We start from the raw sequence: 11,608 nt of genomic DNA, 5'->3' as shown, positions 1-11,608 counted from the left end.
ATGCAACATTAATTTATTTAACTTACACTATGTTGTGTTGAGAAGTATACAATATGTGATGTTCAATTCATAGTAATTGCTTACTATAACACATGTAATGTGGAACTGCACCACTAGGGGCTCTAGTGGTAAATTGTTGAGTAATGCAGAAAAAAGAAAGAATAAAGTTGGAATGTTAGTTGTTCACCGCATGGAGTGTGTTCTGTGAAAGGGTGAAATCACCACACACTAGAAAGTTTTACTAGATATGACATGAAATCGGGTCATGTAAGTTCCTGAACAGAGAAAACGGGATATGCTTAAGCTTGTGTACGCAAGGCTCACACGTAATTTCGTTTGCACGTATTTTGGTTGCACAAAATTAGTTTTGCACTAATGAGTTGTTCCACAAGGTGTCAACACTGGCCCGTTGTTTCACAGTAGAAAAACTAAAGTAGAGACAGAACAACAACAACAAAATACAAGAGACGACAACAACATCAGACGCCCGCATTGATAAGTGCTTGTGTGAGGAGGTTATGAGAGCCACAAATTTAGCTTAAAAGAATACAAAGACATTTTTATCTGTCAAAACTTCTGGAGAAAAATAGCGCAGACACTGGGCAAAGATTAATCTTTCTAGAGCGTACGTGTCGTTCGCACATGCTATCAAATGGAGTATAGTTTGAAAGGCTAAGCGTTTGACTGTACACATACTCTAGTGTACACACACACACAAAAAAAAACTAAGTTTGGGCTTTAGCCTCAAAGACCACTCTAAATGAGAATTAGGCCCTGTCCCAAATGGCACCCTAAGCCCTCGCGGTCTTCCTCTGAATCCACACTTTCATGACGTAACGCCGCTACTGTCGAGTAAGTTTGAAGTCTGTGGAGTTCACTTCAGTGCAACTCTGCAAAAGTGTGCATCAAGGGCGTATATCGGCCACAAAGGGGAACTTGCGGGCACCCTTCTGAAAACTAAACTGACAAATGGGACAATCTAGGGTCTTGTGGACTTAATGGACATGAGCACACACATGAAGTGTGCTATTTGTGACAGGGCCTTAGAGAGTGTGGATTTAGCGTGTGTTAAGTGTACTGCACTTTGGCACTTTTCAGACCTGAGACAGTCTTACACACTTATTTCATAGTTCAGCAACATGTAAGTCAGATTGTAAACATGTCTGTTGGCAGAGGGATGTGTGGAGTAGCGTAACAAATGAGTGAACAAATAAATCCTTTAGTTAAAATGAGCTCATATGAATGTTGTTGGACGTGCTGTCCTTAAAACACTCTTGTGTAGGACTAATTTCTGACGGATCTAAACCCAAGCCTCTGTTGCTGAGTCCAAAACTTAATTTTAGAGCTCGTAACGGAGGTTTGAGCAACTGATAGCAGACTGATGTAGTTATTAATGCAGTTATTAGAGAGAGAGAGAGGGAGAGAGAGAGAGAGAGAGAGAGAGAGAGAGAGAGAGAGAGAGAGAGAGAGAGAGAGAGAGAGAGAGAGAGAGAGAGAGAGAGAGAGAGAGAGAGAGAAAGATTAAGTGTGTGTGAATTACCTGAGTCTGTGTGTCTGTCAACAGTGTTCGGCAGCAGCGTCTCTACTGTAAGTTTATCGGCTTCAAAAACAGTGCCGTTATTCCCTCGCTAATGAGAAAAGTCATGTAACTTTAAAGTTGTTAAACTATTTTACTGATAAAATTGTCAAAGCAGCGCTGAAAACACGTTTCTGCACAGCAAAATCCCCAGTGTTAAATGAACACTCCTCAGTGTACATATGTGTCCACACTACAGGGTGTTAAAATTAACACTGAAGCAGTGTTGAAGTTAATGAGATAATTAAGTGATTAATTACACTGAGTGTCACTGGCCCTCATTTATCATTCTTGCGTAGAAACGGGCGTATATGTTGAAATCCAGGTGTACGCAAAACCTGCGCTTGATAAATGCCGCGGCTGAAAACGAGCGTCATTAGAATAACACGCCCCTATATATTCAAGTCTCCGCTCCCCCCACGCCCTCATTTTACGCCATGGACCAGTAGCGGTTTTAGGCACGGGCAAACCGGGCAATCGCCCGGGGCGGCATTTTTGGGGGGGCGGCGCCGCCGGCACAAAAAAAATCTGCGCCGCGAAGCGGTTTTCTATTATCTATCATTTCACTGTGTGGGGAATTGGCAAATTTGCGCCCCCTGAAGCTGCAGGCGCCCCTGCTTGCTGAGAAGATGCCGCGCACAGAAGCTGTTTGTTTGAGAAGGGAGAAGGGGAAAGGGGAAAGGGGAGGGGGCGTGGAGGCGCGGAGGCGCGGGCGCGGATGACAGTTCACCTCTGGGTCTCTCCCAAATGGAACGGACAAGGGGGGGATCCATAGTTATCTAAGTCAGTCACACCTCGACTTTCATCCAAATAACGCACATTTCATTCATAATATTATAAATACAGGGCTCTATATTTCCTGCACATTTTTGTTTTTGGGGGGTCTCGCCCAGGGTGTAATTCAATGTAGAACCGCCACTGCCATGGACACACGGAAGACGGCAAAGAGGAGAAACTTCTTTGAGAAAGAGAAAGCGAAACCAGGGAAGTGCAAAGAAACAAAATTGATTTCTAGATTTTTATTAATGACGCTTATTGTTATTTAGAAGAAGAATGTCGTTATTATTATTATTTGTATTATTATTATTATTATTATTTAAAAGAAGAAGAATGTCATTTTTATTATTTTGTCAGTCTGAATTATTTTTTTGGTCATTGAAAGCCTTTCCGTGCACACCTGCCGGGCCTAACCCTGGCCTAACCATCGTTTCAAAGAATAGTACAACGGCGAGCGCGTCGAGTATAAACGCCTCGTCCGTTTGGGGAGGAGCGCGCGCAGTCTGCGGAGACTCGCGCTGTGGAGCCAGGCGAAAGTATAAACAAGGCTTGAAACGTCAGGTAAAGCGCACAGGCTCGCAACTTAAGGAATACATATGCCTACAATTCAAATGCTTTGGTAAAGTCACACAAATTAAACATTGAAGTCCATGTTGCACAAAAATAAACACTTAAGTTTATAATTACTGTGTTGTTGTTTTTTTTACAGTGGGTCATAATATATCATATCTTTTAGTTTGTCAGTGCGTTTTGTGGTGTAAGGAATTGTTTTTCTGCGCATTCCCGCACTCAAAACGTGCGTACACCACCTCCTGAGCTGGCGTAGGATTTGAGCGTGCCGTACGCCAACGTCCATAATGATAAATCTCAAAGTCACCGTGGTTTTGGGTGTACGCCAGGTGTACGCTGGAAATTTGGTGTATGCACTTTTGATAAATTAGGGCCACTGAGAGTATTTTGCTGTGTGTGCAAGTGTGTATCTATACTGTGTGTGTGTGTGTGTGTGTGTGTGTGTGTGTGTGTGTGTGTGTGTGTGTGTGTGTGTGCGTTTGAGCAGGAGAAAGAGAGTATGTGCTGTCTGGACATAATAAAACATAATTTTGTCACACAAAAAAAATATTGAAATAATATGTCGTTTTTATCCTATTGTTTACTTTATTTATTTGCTTGTTCAGTGTCGCTGTGGGTTTTGCTTATTTTGCTGTTAAGGGTTGTAAGGACCTTTGAAATAACTGAAATCATTTGGTGAAGTGATATGGAACCGTAATGCGGTCAAAACGTCAACCAATCAGATTCAAGCATTCAACATCCCTGTATAAATCAATGTGATTCTGACCTTTCTATGAGCCTGAGCCTGTCAATCAACATTAGAGCGCCTCCCTCAGGCTGAATTAGGCAAATACACTAGACATGACATCTACTACCAAAGTGTGTCTGCATGTTTATGTAAAACTAGCAGCCAATCATAAACTAGCGCTATGACACAGAATCTGCTTCCCCTAAATGTATGGATAGAGCCACTACTGTCAATAAATGTGAAGAACATAACATGATCTGTACTCACCAGAGACAGAAACATTGAATGTTTTTGATGACAGTTCAGATGCGATTATCTTTACTTCATAGAGTCCAGCATGTTCAGTTGTGGTGTTTGTGATGGTCAAAGATCCAGTTTGATGATCCAGCTTCAGTCTGTCTCTGAATCTCCCATCAGGAACATCATCATATGTGGAGAAGATTCCAGAATCTCGGTTTATTTTAGCTATCAGAGACTTTTCTGCTCCAAACTTCCACAGTATGTCATCATGTGTGTGTATTTCAGTAACATCAGTGTGTAGAAGCACAGATTCTCCCTCCATCACTGACACTGACTGTGTTTCATTTGTTTCAACAGCAAACACACCTGAAGAACACGAACAAGAACAGATTAAGTCTATGTTGGTTTACAAAGCCTATCGTCAGTTTTGTAAAGTTTAAATGTGAACTGATACAAAAAGTGAAGAGAAATGCAAATTCATTATAGTCATTTCCATTATTAAGATCTCACAATAAGTTTAATTTGATTCATCTGTGAAGAACTGCAAATAAACAATAAATCCTAGCTTGTTACTGATATTAAGCCATAAAAAAAAATCATAACTTACAGATCATAAGCCACCAACACAGACAGAACAAAACACGCATTTGAACCATTTTCTTCAGTTGTTCAGTGAGAAGATCATCCACTGAAAACACTCAAGCTCTTCGTCTGATGTGTGAATCCTCCCACAACACACACACACACACACACACAAACTTCCACTGAACTCATGTTATAAATGTAGTTAGGCGTCATATAAATATTCTTCTGACTCTTATGGACTTCAACTTCTGAGAAGAACTGAAACCTGCGGTTTGGTTTCTTCAGAAATGTTTTTTTTAATCTGTTGGACAAACATCTTGTGCAGGAGAGTGACCATTTATGTATGTCTTTTGTAAAGTCTTCTTCCTGTCCTGCTATTTATGAACATCACAGTCTGACAGCGAAATCACCTACTGAATCATCAGAGCATGTTTGGCAAACAGTCAAATAAAAGTCAGAGGTCAAACTCTGAACAGAAATATATCCATGGATGCTTTATCGGAAGATACAAACTGCAAAAGTTTTTCTTTTTCCATGTTCTGTTCTTGCATAACCCAAAAACAATGTTTTGTGATGAGCGATTAACTGATTACAAATGTGTCCAAGCATGGGTTTGACTTATGATGTCATGTTAATTTAAATCTTGAAATAGCCTTCTGAGACGGCTCCCTCGACTGAAGACTAGGTTGCTGATGACACAGCTTAATGCTCATTGGCTTAAACAACCGTGATGTATTGTTTTTATCAAAAATAAATAAAAATAATAATAATAATAATAAAATAACTCTATCATTTTCTTTGTGTATAAATTATGTGTGAATATTCCCAAACTCTGACAGTGTGATCTCGGATACAATACAATATTTATTTAAAAAGCACAACCAAGGCTGACCAAAGTGCTGTACAGAACAGAAAAAAATCACTAAAAATAAAACAACCAATAAAGAAACACAAAACAATAGATAAACAATAATCGTATCTGAATCAAGGAGTATTAAAAGCCAAAGAAAATAAATAAGTCTTTAAAGAAGATTTGAAGGTGGAAACAGAGGGAGCTAATCTTATGTAGAGAGGTAAACCGTTCCAAAGTTTTGGGCCTGCAGTCGCAAAAGCGCGATCGCCTCGTTTTTTAAGTCTGGATCTAGGCACAATGAGTAGACAGTGATCACTGGATCTCAGAGTTCGAGAAGGAGTGTACAGACAGAGCGGATCGGTCAGGTATGAGGGGCCAGTTTGTTTAGAGCTTTATAAACAAATAATACAATTTTAAAATCCATTCTAAATTTGACAGGTAGCCAGTGCAGTGTGGCTAAAATAGGGGATATCAACTCATACTTGCGGGTCCCAGTGAGGAGTCGCAGCTGCGGTTTGCACTAGCTGTAGACGGGAGAGGGAAGACTGAGAGACACCAAAATAAAGTCTAGTCGAATTGTTACGAAAGCATGAATCACTGTTTGGAAGTTACTCGGGGTTAAAAAAGGTTTCACTTTAGAGAGTTGGCGAAGGCGAAAAAAAGCATGATTTTACAACAGTACTGATCTGTTTCTCAAATTTTAGTTTGTGATCAAACAGAAAGCCCTAGAATTCTAGCGCATTGAGTTTCATATGGGGCAAGAGAACCACGGTCAACATCATGCATACAGGTTTGCTTGGGCCCAAACAGAATTATTTCAGTTTTATTTTCGTTTCAATTTAGAAAATTACTTGAAAGCCAAAGCTTAAGTTCATTTAAACAGGCCAACAGGAGTTGTAAACCATTTTTATTGTTATGTTTTAGAAAAATAGATCTGAGTATCATCAGCGTATAGAAAAGATACTCCGTATTTATTAAAAATGGAAGCCAGAGGTAGCATGTACAGGGTAAACGATACTGGTCCGAGGATTGATCCCTGTGGGACTCCACAGTTTAGACGTACACTAGCTGTCTGGGAAACTTTCAGTTATTCGTTCATTAGGGACCGATGTCACACAGAGACTCACGTCAGCCGAGTTACGTGGATCTCACAAACACAAACTCGTCAGTTCTCATCTTTGAGTCAAACACATTTGAACATTTTTGAGTCGAACCGCTCCATGCTTGTTCATACAAAAAAATTGTTTTCTTAGTCACGATGCTGCAACTTGCTAAGTCAGTGATAGACTGATACCAAAAGGTCCCACATAATGTGCCACATGCTCCTTTCATTGGGTCTTGTCACAGTTTATATATTCACTGTCTCCTCTCTCGTCTTGTTGTTGAGTGTGTGTGTGTGTGTGTGTGTGTGTGTGTGTGTGTGTGTATGGGCGGAGCCGCTGATCACTGCTGCTGATCAGCACGCCAGTTGAAGCTGATCAACGCACCCTATTTAGTCTCTCTGTTGTCACCTTGTCTTTGTCAGAGCGTTGTTGGATATTCCGTGTGATCCTGCCTGTCATCAGAGCCTGTGTGTTCATCATACAGCCTTGTTACACCAGCCACCAAACAGAACAAAACTAGCATTTGAAACATCAATTGCTTCGATTGTTCACTGAAAAGTATGATGTGATACAACAGGCTCTTGTAATGAGTCATCAATTGATTATTATTCAAAAATGTGTCCAAGTGTGCCGACAATGGGAAGCCCTTTTAACATTTAAAAGTTGAGTTTGACTATCCGGAATTAAATTTGCAGATATCAACAATGTCTTTCTGACTAGTCGTAATTACATTTTGGATAGTTGGAATTGTCATTCAAGATATCTGTAACGTAATTATGACTAGTCAAAACTAATTAAATCTGTAATTCAGTTTGAGGCAAAACTGAATTACAAATATCTGCAATGACGTCATTGAAAACGACATTCAACTCGTCACACATCTTAAAGCTGCCGTCGGCAAGATTTTTGTAATCATATTCACTGAAACCAACACTATGCTCCGACAGAACAACATAAATCAGCCGGTTTTAGAAAAAAAAACCTGAGCTTCTACCTCCACCTGGAGCCTGTTATTTGTTTTGCAAAAACCCACCGCTCCCGGTTCTTCTGGTCCAATCAGCGCAGGGCTGTGTGAGATCTTACTGTCAATCACAGTTCGTGCACACGCCACAGATCCCCCTCCCCCCTCGCGCACGTTACAGTATCACATGCACACGGCTGAAGTTCGCAGGTGTTTTGGATTGTAAGAAGCATGATGGCGGAGAGAAAATCTGCTAACAAGCTTCCAATTGCTACCATTAGGAGATATCATTAGGAAGCATGGAATTAGCTTTCACTATTATGCCGATGATACTCAGCTCTATATTTCTTCACAAAATTAACGGAATGCATAGCTGATATAAAAAACTGAATGACTTGTAATTTCCTACTACTAAATTCTGAAAAAACAGAGATTCTAATTACTGGACAAAAAACTTCCTCACATAATAATGTCTAACACTTGATGGCTGCTCTGTCAAGTCTTCGTCGTCGGTTAGGAACCTGGGTGTGCTCTTTGATACCAATCTTTCATTTGAAAGTCGCATGTCTAGTATCTGTAAAACCACATTTTTCCATCTTAAAAATATATCTAAATTACGCCATATGCTCTCATTGACAAATGCGGAAAAATTAGTTCATGCGTTCATGACCTCAAGGCTAGATTATTGTAATGCTCTACTGGGTGGTTGCCCTGCACGCTTAATAAACAAACTACAGCTGGTTCAAAACGCAGCAGCTCGAGTTCTTACCAGAACCAGGAAGTATGACCATATTAGCCTGGTTCTGTCAACACACTGCACTGGCTCCCTATTAAACATTGTATACATTTTAAAATATTGCTGATTACTTACAAAGCACTAAATGGTTTAGCTCCGCAGTACTTGAGCGAGCTCTTAACGCATTATAGTCCTTCACGTCTATTGCGATCTCAAAATTCTGGCCAGTTAATATTTAATACCTAGAATATCAAAATCGACTGCTGGCGGTAGATCCTTTTCCTATTTAGCACCAAAACTTTGGAACAGTCTTCCTACCATTGTCCGGGAAGCAGACACACTCTGTCAGTTCAAAGCAAGATTAAAGTCACATCTCTTTGACCAAGCATTCACATAATACATTATATACTTCTATAATTCAATGTTAGGCTGCATAGATTAGGTCAGCCGGAACTGGGAACACTTCCCATAAATCCTGATGTACTCGTTACATCATAGGAAGAATGGCATCTACGCTAATTTTAGTGTCTTTGTTTATCCAGAGGTTTTTTTCCGCAGCCTGCCGGATCCAGGCCGTATCCAGATCTGACGAAGGACCTTCGCCTGGACCCGATGTCAACGCAGTGCTGAAGTGCCAACTAGACTCTCCCTATGGAGGATCCCTTTACCACTCTACAGATAAAGTGTTGTCGGGAAAATTCGGTTCGCGTATCTATCCCGAAGTGATTCAATTCTGTATCAAAAATGTTTTTTAAAGCTTGGTTTGTAGGGAATTACAAACCTGCACACATATATTCAAACGCGCATACCAATAGACTAAACTCGTAATATGCATGTGCACGCCATCCGCGTTCTCACAGGTTTCGCGTTTAAAGTCTGTGTAGAGTTTCCTGTTAAAATGGTGGTGTGTTAGCGGCCCCTATAAGTTAATAACTAATGATCGTTGCGACGGAAGTGAATCAATCAAATTAACTTTAGCTGGAAAATAACTTTATTCAAGAACTGCTATAAAGCCAAAACAATCTCTGTTACTTTAAACTATCCTTGTATCACTGTAAAGCCGATTTTGAACAATCTACATTGTTAAAAGCGCTATATAAACGAAGATGACTTGACAATTCATTGGTTAACAACCAGAGCTAGGAGGTCCAAAACAACCCAGAAAAAGAAAATGATGCTTCGATTCTGAAGAGAGGGGTACATAATAATGCAAATTACTGTGCATGTCTTTGCTCTATTTTAGATATCCATAAATGCGTAATTTCCCCTCCCCAAAATCAAAGAAGAAGTAGGTTAATTTCCTTATTTCTTGGAAGAACCCATTCTTGGAAGAACCCAATGGAAGAAGGAAGAAGAAAGAAGCAGTCCTGAGCAGTTGGCTGTAATTGAAAAAAACACCAGTAAATGTTTCCATGTTTCCAGGTCTCTCAAAAATATTGGCAACATGCAATTTTTGCCATGCATTTCTATGTTTATGATCATGCTTAAAATTACCGTAGGTTATTGTTGACGTAAGATTTATGCGTGACAGAGATTCACACTAATTCACTTTAATAAAGATGCTGACATGCATGCTATTCTTTCCATGGAAGTGCAATAACATTAACTTCCTTTTTTTTTCACAGTAAAAAGCCATGATAGCCTGTTTTGATTTCAGGTTGAAACAGTAGCTAACAGCATTAAAAAAAAGATGATTAAAAACTCCTTCGCCCTCTGGCTACTCCGACATGGTGCTAATCAGTGCTAATTACAAGTTAACAGTTAACAGTTGATTTTGATGATCTGAACAATAACACGCTCTGTTCCCGCCTAAAGTGCGATGCGGGCCTAATTTGCATACAGATATTTGCAACGTCATTTGGCCTAGTCAAAACTCTAATTCAAGATATCTGTAATTACATTTTGACTAGGCAGAATGAAAGTTACAGATATCTCAAATTTCATATATCTCTAATCAAAATTCATTTCAAGATATCTGTAACTTGATAATAGATATCTACCATTAAATTATGACTATCCCTAACTCCAGTTACGGATATCTACAATGCCATTTTACCTAGTCAAAACTTAATTTAAAATATCTGAAAAGGAACATGTAGATATCTTGAATTGAAGTGAATTAAAGATACCGAATGAATAAGTACTAGTATCTAATGAATAGGTACTAGTATCTAATGAATAAGAACTAGTATCTAATGAATAAGTACTAGTATCTAATGAATAAGTACTAGTATCTAATGAATAAGAACTAGTATCTAATGAATAAGTACTAGTATCTAATGAATAAGTACTAGTATCTAATAAATAAGAACTAGTACCTAATGAATAAGTACTAGTATCTTATGAATAAGTACTAGTATCTAATGAATAAGAACTAGTATCTAATGAATAAGTACTAGTATCTAATAAATAAGAACTAGTACCTAATGAATAAGTACTAGTATCTTATGAATAAGTACTAGTATCTAATGAATAAGAACTAGTATCTAATGAATAAGTACTAGTATCTAATGAATAAGAACTAGTATCTAATGAATAAGTACTAGTATCTAATGAATAAGTACTAGTATCTAATAAATAAGAACTAGTATCTAATGAATAAGAACTAGTATCTAATGAATAAGTACTAGTATTTAATGAATAAGTACTAGTATCTAATGAATAAGAACTAGTATCTAATGAATAAGAACTAGTATCTAATAAATAAGAACTAGTATCTAATAAATAAGAACTAGTATCTAATGAATAAGAACTAGTATCTAATGAATAAGTACTAGTATCTAATAAATAAGAACTAGTATCTAATGAATAAGTACTAGTATCTAATGAATAAGTATTAGTATCTAATGAATAAGTACTAGTATCTAATGAATAAGTACTAGTAACTAAAGAATAAGTACTAGTATCTAATGAATAAGTACTAGTATCTAATGAATAAGTACTAGTATCTAATAAATAAGAACTAGTATCTAATGAATAAGTACTAGTATCTAATGAATAAGTACTAGTATCTAAATAGGCACTAGTATCTAATGAATAAGAACTAGTATCTAAATAATAGGCACTAGTATCTAAATAATAGGCACTAGTATCTAAATAATAGGCACTAGTATCTAATGAATAAGTACTAGTATCTAATGAATAAGAACTAGTATCTAATGAATAAGTACTAGTATCTAATGAATAAGAACTAGTATCTAATGAATAAGTACTAGTATCTAATAAATAAGAACTAGTATCTAATGAATAAGTACTAGTATCTAATGAATAAGAACTAGTATCTAATGAATAAGAACTAGTATCTAATGAATAAGTACTAGTATCTAATGAATAAGTACTAGTACCTAAAGAATAAGCACTAGTATCTAAAGAATAGGCACTAGTACCTAAAGAATAAGCACTAGTATCTAAAGAATAGGCACTAGTACCTAAAGAATAAGCACTAGTACCTAATGAATAAGTACTAGTACTTAATGGAAT

The sequence above is a fragment of the Rutilus rutilus genome (assembly GCF_951802725.1).
Source record: "Rutilus rutilus genome assembly, chromosome: 8".
Lineage (NCBI taxonomy): Eukaryota > Metazoa > Chordata > Actinopteri > Cypriniformes > Leuciscidae > Rutilus > Rutilus rutilus.
This window is presented reverse-complemented; position numbering follows the sequence as displayed.